Below are 12,316 nucleotides of genomic sequence, written 5' to 3'. Positions count from 1 at the left end.
CTTCCTCATAGTTCGTAGGTTCGTCATGGCCAAGTAACATGACCTTCAGAACAGGATTACTGTACCACTCTCGTGCGGATCTCACTCTGGTTGACCTACGAGGTTCGGTAGTAACTTGATCTAAAGTTACATGATCATTATCATTAGCTTCCTCACTAATTGGTGTAGGAGTCACAGGAACAAATTTCTGTGATGAACTACTTTCCAATAAGGGAGCAGGTACAGTTACCTCATCAAGTTCTACTTTCCTCCCACTCACTTCTTTCGCGAGAAACTCCTTCTCTAGAAAGGATCCATTATAAGCAACGAATATCTTGCCTTTGGATCTGTGATAGAAGGTGTACCCAACTGTCTCCTTTGGGTATCCTATGAAGACACATTTCTCCGATTGGGGTTTGAGCTTATCAGGATGAAACTTTTTCACATAAGCATCGCAACCCCAAATTTTAAGAAACGACAACTTTTGGTTTCTTGCCAAACCAAAGTTCATAAGGTGTCGTCTCAACGGATTTAGATGGTGCCCTATTTAACGTGAATGCAGCTGTCTCTAATGCATAATCCCAAAACGATAGTGGTAAATCGGTAAGAGACATCATAGATTGCACCATATCTAATAAAGTATGGTTATGATGTTCGGACACACCATTACGCTGTGGTGTTCCAGGTGGCGTGAGTTGCGAAACTATTCCGCATTGTTTCAAATGAGGACCAAACTCGTAACTCAAATATTCTCCTCCACGATCAAATCATAGAAACTTTATTTTCTTGTTACGATGATTTTCAACTTCACTCTGAAATTCTTTGAAATTTTCAAATGTTTCAGACTTATGTTCCATCAAGTAGATATACCCATATCTGCTCAAATCATCTGTGAAGGTCAGAAAATAACGATACCTGCCGCGAGCCTCAACAATCAACAGATCGCATACATCAGTATGTATTATTTCCAATAAGTCAGTTGCTCGCTCCATTGTTCCGGAGAACGGAGTCTTTAGTCATCTTGCCCATCAGGCATGGTTCGCAAGCATCAAGTGATTCCAAAATCCCATCAGCATGGAGTTTCTTCATGCGCTTTACACCAATATGACCTAAACGGCAGTGCCACAAATGAGTTGCACTATCATTATTAACTTTGCGTCTTTTGGCTTCAATATTATGAATATGTGTATCACTACGATCGAGATCCAACAAACCATTTTCATTGGGTGTATGACCATAGAAGGTTTTATTCATGTAGATAGAACAACAATTATTCTCTAACTTAAATGAATAAGCATATTGCAATAAACATGATCAAATCATATTCATGCTCAACGCAAACACCAAATAACACTTATTTAGGTTCAACACTAATCTCAAAAGTGTAGGGAGCGTGCGATGATGATCATATCAATCTTGGAACCACTTCCAACACACATCGTCACTTCACCCTTAACTAGTCTCTGTTCATTCTGCAACTCCCGTTTTGAGTTACTACTCTTAGCAACTGAACCAGTATCAAATACCGAGGGGTTGCTACGAACACTAGTAAAATACACATCAATAATCTGTATATCAAATATACCTTTGTTCACTTTGCCATCCTTCTAATCCGCCAAATACTTGGGGCAGTTCCGCTTCCAGTGACTAGTCCCTTTGCAGTAGAAGCACTTAGTCTCAGGCTTAGGTACAGACTTGGGCTTCTTCACTTGAGTAGCAACTTGCTTGCCGTTCTTCTTGAAGTTCCCCTTCTTCCCTTTGCCCTTTCTCTTGAAACTAGTGGTCTTGTCAACCATCAACACTTGATGTTTTCTTGATTTCTACCTTACACCGATTTTAGCATCGCGAAGAGCTTGGGAATTGTTTTCGTCATCCCTTGCATATTATAGTTCATCACTAAGTTCTACTAACTTGGTGATGGCGACTAGAGAATTCTGTCAATCACTATTTTATCTGCAAGATTAACTCCCACTTGATTCAAGCGATTGTAGTACCCAGACAATCTGAGCACATGCTCACTGCTTGAGCTATTCTCCTCCATCTTTTGGCTATAGAACTTGTTGGAGACTTCATATCTCTCAACCCGGGTATTTGCTTGAAATATTAACTTCAACTCCTTAACATCTCATATGATCCATGACGTTCAAAACGTCTTTGAAGTCCCGATTCTAAGCCGTTAAGCATGGTGCACTAAACTATCAAGTAGTCATCATATTGAGCTAGCCAAACGTTCATAACGTCTGCATCTGCTCCTACAATAGGTCTGTCACCTAGCGGTGTATCAAGGACATAATTCTTCTGTGCAGTAATGAGGATAATCCTCATATCACGGATCCAATCCGCATAATTGCTACTAACATCTTTCAACTCAGTTTTCTCTGGGAACATATCAAAATAAAACAGGGGAGCTAAACGCGAGCTATTGATCTACATAGATATGCTAATACTACCAGTACTAAGTTCATGATAAATTAAAGTTCAATTAATCATATTACTTAAGAACTCCCACTTAGATAGACATCCCTCTAATCCTCTAAGTGATCACGTGATCCATATCAACTAAACCATGTCCGATCATCACGTGAGATGGAGTAGTTTCAATGGTGAACATCACTATGTTGATCATATCTACTATATGATTCACGCTCGACCTTTCGGTCTCAGTGTTCCGAGGCCATATCTGCTATATGCTAGGCTCGTCAAGTTTAACCTGAGTATTCCGCGTGTGCAACTGTTTTGCACTCGTTGTATTTGAACGTAGAGCCTATCACACCCGATCATCACTTGGTGTCTCAGCACGAAGAACTTTCGCAACGGTGCATACTCAGGGAGAACACTTGTACCTTGGAATTTCTGGATTTATTTTAATTCGAGTTGACCAAGTCAACTAGACTGGTCAAATGGGGAGGGTGTGGCCTACATGTCATAGGCAGCAACTAACACATTCTAGTTAACTAGATTAATTAGTCTAGGGGTCCACTTGTCATAGGCTAGTAGTTAAACTAACTAGTAGTTAGTCCCTAAGCTAATTACACACGCACGCGCACACACTACACGCACACACAACACACACCCATGGCCATGGCCATGGTCGTGCCCATCAGCAGCAGCAGCTATAGCAGGGCAGCAACAACTAGCAAGAGGAGCAACAGAGCTTCAGCGGCAAGGCAGCAGTAGGCAGCATCGCGGGCAGGCGCGGGCGCACGCACGCGGCGCAGCCCGGGCATATCCGGTGCACAACAAGCGGGACCGCAGGCACGTGGGGGCGCGTCAACCACCGCGGCGACCGTGATGAGGGCACACGGCGACTACGGCTTCGGTCAGAAGAATGGGCGGCGTGGACGACGGCCTACGACAATAATCGAGGGAAGGAAGAGGGGGAGCAGCCGCGGGAGCTCACAGGGGAGGTTGGGGCGACTCGGGGAGGTGCAGGGGGCGGCGAGGGTTGAGGAGGCCGGCGGGGAGGAGGCTGAGGACGGGGCGTCAGCGTCGCGGCGTCGGGGAGGCGGAGTCAGGTAGCTTCGGGCGAGGTCCAACGATGGCGTGGTCGTGGACGATGGCGTCGAGCAGCACCGGGCGGCAGGGCGCGGTCGTCAGGGCAGCAGGGTCGATCCCGATAAATCTTGGGTCGAGGTGGGGCGGGCGCCTTGCGGGAGGAGACGGAGAAGCGGACGCCGGCGAGGGGTGGTCGGAGGCGTCGGGCGGCGACGGCGTGGCGAAGGGGTCGGGGTCCTCTGCCCCGATCCAGGCGGGGAAAGGGGAGAGAGGCGTGCGGGGGAAGCGAGTGGGGGGAAGTGGGGATCGGGAGGGGTTAGGGTTCAGGGAGTGGGGTGGCCTAAAAGGCCAGGGGGCAGCAGGGGTGGGCCGGCGACTTGGTTGGCCCAGGGGGGTGGGTACGGTGGCCAGCCGGGCCGGCTAGTTGGCCGAGGCCCAAGGGTAGGGGGTTCTTTTTTATTTAACCTTCCCTGTTTTCTTTAGATTAGGGCATTAACCACTTTGCAAAAAAATGGTTCACCACCAATATTAACAAATGAAAAATTTCCCACAAAAATGAACATTTTAGTTTGCATATTTGAGAAGTTTTAATTTTGACTTTAATTTGAATTTGAGATCTGGGCTGGATTAGAATCAAAGTGAGATTAGCAACAGTAACAATGATGACAAGGCATCATTAGAAGGGGATTACTGTAGCATGATTCTCGGGGTGTTACATGCTCTCCGGTTTATATAGACACCGGAGAGATCTAGGGTTACATGAGGTCGGTTACATAGGAGGAAATCTTCATAACAGGTCGCGTAGCTTGCCTTCCATGCAAAGTAGAGTCCAATCCGGACACGGGTATTGTCTTCGGCCTTTGTATCTTCACAACCCATCAGTCCGGCCCATGGATAACAGGCCAGACGCCCGAGGACCCCTTAGTCCAGGACTCCCTCATAGGGCCAAAGAGATCCATGTGAAGCAATTCAAATGGACAAGTGGTAGTCATGATAGTCTTTGAGGGATGCTTGGTCTTGGTCATCTTTCCAGCTTCACAAGCTCCACACAGGTGATCCTTGAGGAATTTGACATCCTCGATGCCAATGACATGCTTCTTCTTCGCGAGCGTGTGCAAGTTCCTCATGCCAGCATGACCAAGTCGTCGATGCCATAGCCAGCCTTCTGAAGCTTTTGCAAGTAGACATGTAGTAGGTTGTGGTCCTGTAGAGAAATCAACAATATACAAGTCTCCTCTCCTAAAGCCTTCGAAGACTTTGGAATGGTCAGCTTCCATGATCATAACACAACGATACTTGCCAAAGACAACAACCATATCAAGATCACAAAGCATTGAGACAGACATGTGGTTGAATCCTAAGGACTCGACAAGCATGACTTTGTCCATGTGTCGATCCTTTGAGATCGCAACCTTACCTAGACCCAATACCTTGCTTTTGCCTTTGTCAGTGTAGGTGATATGCTTCAGATGCGATGGAGATAAAGGGGTGTCCATCAATAAGTTCCTGTCACCAGTCGTGTGATTTGTACATCCACTGTCGAGGACCCACTCAGTAGCTTTTGGTTGATCATCCTGCAGATGAATTAGTGCAACTTACAAACTCATATACTTCATCAGTGAAGAATATGACATTCAATTCATCAGATCGATTTCATCAAGGAATAGAACAGATTATAGCAGTATGAGGATGTGAGAAATGAAAATTCATTTCTTCATGATTAGCTTACGTCCTATCAAGCATTTTCAGGTCTCCAGTAAATTCTTTAGATGATTAGGTTCGTCTGGAGACCTGACCCTGCATAAGAGATTAGTTCTTTTTCTTTACCACCCACATCTGGAGGGGTGGCAAAGAGTTCATCATTCTGCAATCTCCATATGAGAAAGGTGGCATAGAGGCCAGTCCACTTCGTTTCACATAAGAGGGGTTAGAGTAACACTACAAAAAAAAGACACATCCGTGACATTTTGGGCCGAACAAAAATTTTTCTGTCATACTTATGACACTTCTATGACGATAATTGTGACAAAACCCGGTATCATCATAGATGTGGTGGGGTCCTACTTCTATGACAAAAAATCATGACAGAAAATGGGATTTTCGTCCTGGGCGGGCCGGAGACGCAGCTGCATGACATTCTTTCGGCCGTCCATGACGAAAAAACCGTGGTAGAAGCGAGGGCGAGGAAAATATCGGGGTGTTCCCGGTTACGGTGGGTGGTCGGGGCCGAGCGATGCGCGTTTCTCTCGTACACGCACGCGCGTGGGTGCGAGGCGTTGGGCTCTAACTGAACCCGAGCGAAGCGTTGGGCTCTAACTGAACTCGAGTGATTGCACTGCAGGCTACGCGTTACTGAACCCGAGTGATCGATCGATGGCTGTTAACTGAACCCGATCGAGCGATTCCTTCGCTACTGCTGCTAACTGAAGCCGATCGATGCTGCCTCTGGATGAACAGTGAGCGTTGCTGGGGGGTTTGGATGAACAGTTCCCGGTGGGGGTGGATGAACAGGACCCCGTGGTGTTGCCTCTGGATGAACAGGACCCCGATCGATCGAGCCGGTTTGGGCTGGATGAACAGGACCCCATGGAGGGCAGGATGAACAGGACCACCCCGTGGAGGGCAGAATGAACAGTAGACGGTGGAGGGCTGGATGAACAGTAGCCCGTTGAGGGGTGGTTGAACAGGAGCCCGTGGAGAGGGCTGGTTGAACAGTAGCCGGTGGAGTAGCGCGTGGTGGAGGCTGGATGAACAGGAGCCCGTGGATGAACAGTCGCAGGTGGAGGCTGGAGGAGGTCGCCGGTGGATGAACAATAGCCCGTGGAGGCTGGAGGGGTCGACGGTGGAGATGAACAGTATCCCGTGGAGTCCCGTTTTGCGGTACGCCACACCCCTCCCGATGAACAGGACCCCCGTTTCGACGGTAGCACTCCAACACAAGTCCGTTTCCTCCGTTTTGCGGTACGCCACACCCCTCCCGATCAACAGGACCCCCGTTTCGACCGTAGGAGGTCCGTTTCCTCCGTTTTGCGGTACGCCAGACCCCTCCCGATGAACAGGATCCCGTTTCAAACGTGGCCGGTCGAACACAAGGCCGTTTCCTCCATTCTGCGGTACGCCAGGCCTCGTTTCCATTGGCTGTTCCATCCAAGCCCTCCCGATGAACACGAAGACGCATTCCGTTCTGACCCAGCCGGTTGGCTCCCCATGAACACGACGACGACGCTGTTTCTCCGTTCCGACCCAGCCATGTACACGAGCCCTGGCCATATGTATGCGCGAGTAGGCGTTCGAGACCCTGCCCGTATGTACGTACGTGGCCGTATTTTCTTTCTTGCACACTGGCCGCTGTACGTATGTGTACATGCTACGTGCGCGCCTCTACTACAACACATGCGCGCCTCTACATCGATCAGTATGTACGTACACGTTCGCGACCAGAATGACAATGCTACGTACGCTTCGACCAGGTGGGTCCCGACTGTCAGGCACTTCCTTGCCTGCGAAGATGTAGCTGGTGGGTCCCAGCAGTCAGGGGGGTGAATCGTTTTTTTTTTGCCCGAACGCACTTCCTTGCGTGCGAAGATGTAGCTGGTGGGTCCCCGCAGTCAGGGGGAAACGTTTTTTTTGCGAAATACGGTGGCCCGTCTGGTGGGTCCCCGCTGTCAGGTGGAGGAATAATTATTTTGCGCGTAATAAGGAGGCACTTCCTTGCTGCAGCTGTGGACCCAGCTGTCAGCCTCTCCATGTACAGTCCACGTCCGATGGAAGCCGTTCCTTGACCACGTTGACCACGCCGCGTGGAGAGCACCAGGGCGGTGGACGACGGCGAGGCCTAGGAAGGGGATGACGCGGAGCCGGGGAAGACGCGGCAGTGGAAGCCCGCGCGGAGAGGAGTACAAGGGTTCACTGGTTCGGTTGCGGTGTGAGGCTGCCGTCGCCGCAGGGCCTAGCCAGCGGTGGGAATAGTAGGGGGCGGTGAGTTCTCCACGGCAGCACAGCCGGCCACGGGAGGCAGGAGCATGCGGCACGACCGGCGCTGCTTTGGGCGGCTGGAGCAACAAGACCAGAGGTTGAAGAAGCACTACGGTCGTTGGATGGACATCATACGGTCACTGGAGCTAGAATCGTGCATATTGACTAAGTTGACAAAGCCCTCCGTCCCCGTCAACTTAGTAGGCCCACAAGTCAGCCTGCCACTATACCGGGTCCTAGCTAGCAGGGGGAGTATTCATTTTTTTGTGCGTAATAAGGATGCACTTCCTTGCATGCGAAGATATAGCTGGTGGGTCCGAGCTGTCAGCGGCGGTAACGTTTTTTTCACGAAGGCCCTTTCGGTGGGTCCCAGATGTCAGGTGGAGGAATCATTATTTTGCGCGTAATAAGGAGGCATTTCCTTGCGTGCGGCCGTGGACCCAGCTGTCAGCCTCTCCACGTACAGTCCACTTCAGATGCATGTTGGTCGTTGACCACGTTGACCAGGCCGCGCTGGGGCACCAGGGCGGTGGACGACGGCGAGGCCTAGGAAGGGAACGACACGGAGGCAGGGAAGACTCAGCAGTTGTTTCCCACGCGGAGGGGAGTACGACTATACGAGGGTTTACTGGTTCGTCTGCCGTCACCGGAGAATAACAACAGGTGTGGGTGAGTAGAGGGATGGCTAGGCCAGCGATGGGAGTACGATGGGGTGGTGAAGCCTGCGTGGTAGCACAGCCGGCCGCGGGGAGGAGGGAGCAGGCAGTCCCGCCGGCGCTTGTTTGAGCGGCTGGAGCAGGAAGAGCAGAGATTGAAGAAGCACGACGGCTGTTGGATGGACATCCAACAGTCACTGCTTGTGCGTCAACCTTTTTTTAGGAAAGCCTCAAATCTGTGGAAAATAGCATACAACCCATCTGCCATTATTTCTAATAATTTACAGCCCATTTGCTAATTCTGAAGGTTTTTTTGGAGCCCATATTCTCTTTGTTAGCATTACAGCCCATATTGTGGCCACGGTTAAAAAATTATACGAAATGTTGCATATTTCGGTGCGGTCCGAACTGTTTTTAATCCCGAAATTTTGAGTCACATTCAAACTGATTTTAAAAATAAATGTATATCAATATAAAATCCAACAAATTGTCGACGCATTAAAATTAATGCAATTTAAAATCTTGAAATGAAAAAAAGAAATTTGAAAGTAATTGTCGGTTTGATGTGTTTTAAAAATGTACAGCCCATTTCTCATTACTGATAGGCCATTTTCTCGTCCAGCCGAATGAAGCTCCTCGTCTTGAAAGATTTGCATCCCAATAGGCCTGACAAAGCGACTTACTTGGCAAATCACAAAAAAACTGGGCTAGCCATTTTCGGAAAGAAAAAAAACTACTGGGCTGGTCTGTGGTAAACATAAAAGAGAAGGCTGTCTAGACATGCCAGAGTGCCCCGCACAGCCCAGTTGACACCCTGCTTCCGTCTCAAAAAAAAATTAGATAAATGCCACAACAAATATGGCGATTCATAAAAATGCCACTGCAATTTCCAAACTTTGAAAAATGCCACTGCAATTTTTGCGAACTTTGGAAAACGCCACTGCAATTTGCAAACTTTGAAAAACGCCACTCCAGACTTCGAAAAATGCCACTGGGGATGGCATGAAATGGCATTTTTCAAAGTTTGGAAATTGCAATGGCATTTCTTAGAAACACCAGATTTGGAGTGGCATTTATCAACTTAACCCAAACCAAAAATAACTAGGCGAGCTGCTGGGTCCCTGAGTCAGCCGCTCGTTGTGCAACTCTCTCGTTTATTGACTACATTGACAATGGCATGGGACCCAGATGTCAGAAATCCAGTACGAGGAGCCATTTTTTTATTGGATTGAAATAAGGAGGCACTTTGCTTGCGTACTGCCATAACCTTGGCGGGTCCCTGCTGTCATCCTCTCCACGTACAATCATCTCCTGGTTGTGTATGCGTCAACTTGGTAGGCCCACAAGTCAGCCTCTAAACCCGTGGAGGACAAATACAACCCATTTAAAAAAATAACAGCCCATTCCATATGTTCAAATAGAAAGTTCAACATTCAGAGCAAAGTAACAGGTCTGATCCACATATAGAGTACTGAACTTCCACGTTGACAACCATCATAGCCAAGTTAACTATCTACTTCCACTAATACTCTAGTAGCGTACAAGTACTAACTTACTCTTAGCTAACTAGACGATGCCGGCCGCCATCTGCGGTACACGCTAAACGCCGGCACCGGCGTCCTCCGCCTCACCTCGGACTTGCCAGAGGTGCGATAGGGCGTGTTGCTCGCGCGCGTTGGCCCTTTCCATGCCGGCGTGGTCCACCGAAGCTTCGGCTTCTAAGCGGGAAACCCACTTGACGAGCTGGTAGTAAAAATCGGCGTCGCGAACGCGTGCGTGCCCGACAGCCTCCAGGGCTATTTGTCGGGCGCCGGCCTCCACGTAGTCGGCCCACGTGCGGGCGCTCTGCTTGCGACTCAGAGCGTCGGTGCGCTGCTGCTCCATGTCCCGCTGGCGGCGCAAATCGGCGATACGCTGCTCATCCGCCAAGCGGTCGCGCTCCAACAACTCCTACTCCTTCGCCAGGCGGTCGCGCTCCAACAACTCCTCGATCTCCGCATTGCCATCTAAAGACCGATAGAATGCCTCCTCCCTCCGTCTGCCTTCCGGTGAAAAACCGAACACTAGTTCCGGCGGTGACCGCCTCCGGCCACGCCTATCACGGACGGGCGGGGGCATGGCGGATGTGGCGAGAGCGAGGATAAGTGGCGAGCAATGTCGGGCCGGTGGGGGCTTATGAGGATAGGGCGAGTTGGGTCACGGTGCCACCATAGAAGGTCGAGAAACAGTACTTATAAGCGGAAGGTAGCGCGACGGTCATCGGAATTCAATGCATAATGAAGCAGGCATGGCTTAGCGCGCCAGCTTGCCGTGGAAAACTAGAGAAACTGAAATTCTGACTATGCCGTCCCGTCCCGTCCGTGCTGGGTCGCACGCCGGCATTACAGTCAAACGAGTGCACTCGAATCATCTCCCTCCTTGTCAATAATGATTCCACGGATTTAAAAGGCCCGCAACAATTAAAGCGCATCTTTTTTCGCATCAGTTAGCTGCCTTAATTACGGCCGGCTGCATGCGGGCACTCAAAATCGCTCACAGCCAGTACGCGGAGCAGCATGCAACGAGTCGCAGCCGAGGGCATTAATTGATGAACTTTAGCTGGGAGATAAGGCATTTGCGAACGTTTTTGCTAGCAGTTTCTTCAGATTCACGTGGCATTTTCTTCAGAGATGCTTGTCAGTTTCTTCAGGGGTAGGCATTTTTATTCAAAAAACTACCACTTTGGATCTTGCGTCGCAATTAAAACAGCCAGAAGCGCATTAGTAGGCTAGCTAGTGATCGATCGGTAACTTGTAAACACTGAGCGAACAGATATAAGGAACTGTTAATGCATCTCAATGATTCACAGACATATACAAATATGTAGCTCCAAAAGCAAAGATCAGCCACAACTAAAACCAACTAGTACGATTCCCATACATAAGATCAACATGTTAATGCATCTCAATGATTCACAGATCATATACAAATATGTAGCTCCAAAAGCAAAGATCTAGAAAAAACATATGTTCTTCCTACTAACATGGATGCTTCTCTTGGCCAACATTCAGTACAGACTGAATGACAAATTTGTTTGTGAAGTCTACAATTCCTCTTGCAAAAGTAAGTGGTTTCACCAACAGCTGGAACCATGGGAATGAACCACACATGATGGAGGAACATCCACTGCAATATGATTTGGTCTTCTCTTGATCACACGGCGAGACTATTTTCGGAATAAAAACTTTAACTTAGGCAAAATGATGCCCATTGTATAATCAGACCAAAGTAATGAAGCACCTAGTGTTGGCCAATAAATAGTACAGTACTACTTTTCTGCAGTCCATGAAGTGACTATCCAATCTTTCTGTGTCTATTTTCAAATGGCACTGCATGCAGTGACTATACTATTCTCTTGTGCAGTTCAACCAAAATTGCGGTCACTTTGTGTGTTTGCTAAATAGCAACGGGCAGACATCTCTGTCTGCACAAATATCAAGCAGCTAGTAAACATATACCCCACCTTGTATTTTCGGTTTAAACATGTCTCTTCCGCTTAGATCTGTCATGTTTTGCACTGGACAATTTGATACAGTCATGTTTTGCCCTGGACAATTTCATACTGAATTGATTTGCTTGTTCAGAGCAGAAATATAGCGCCTATTCTTCATCAGACCAAGGATATCCATGTTCGCAGTGATGGAAGAGGTGAAATCGATACAACCGAAATTGAGCATCCAGTCATTGAATCATGTCCTGCACCTCCAATGTAGGTCCACCCTGCCAATAAATTCACATGCAAACCACTAGTATTACTATCTAATGACAGTACAAAAAGAGTAGCAAGATAGTAGCAAACCATGTACCTTCTTAATGAACAGCTCATAGTGCCACCAATTGGATATAAAGATTTGGGAGAAAACATGCTCCTAATGTTGAACCAGTTGGACTTTTTGTGCAGTTCCACTAAACTCGAGCATCCCTGTTTGCATAGATATTGAAAGTGTGATTACTATAAAAGTGGCACTAGGTTAAGCATAGACTCACAAATATAAGCATTCCAATTTCTTAATGGGAAAAGGTAGCAAGACTGTTTCCAACCACCTTTTTGAAGGAATAAATAAGGCAACAGAGGCTGATGTCAGAAAGGCATATATAGTTCTTTCTGAAAGAATGATCGATTCCTGACCTTTCCTCTTCTTTTAAGCATATTTTGTGCAGTTCAACTAAAA

This window comes from Triticum aestivum, chromosome 2D (genome assembly GCF_018294505.1).
Source record: "Triticum aestivum cultivar Chinese Spring chromosome 2D, IWGSC CS RefSeq v2.1, whole genome shotgun sequence".
Classification (NCBI taxonomy): Eukaryota; Viridiplantae; Streptophyta; class Magnoliopsida; order Poales; family Poaceae; genus Triticum; species Triticum aestivum.
Note: the sequence above shows the minus strand (reverse complement) of the source record.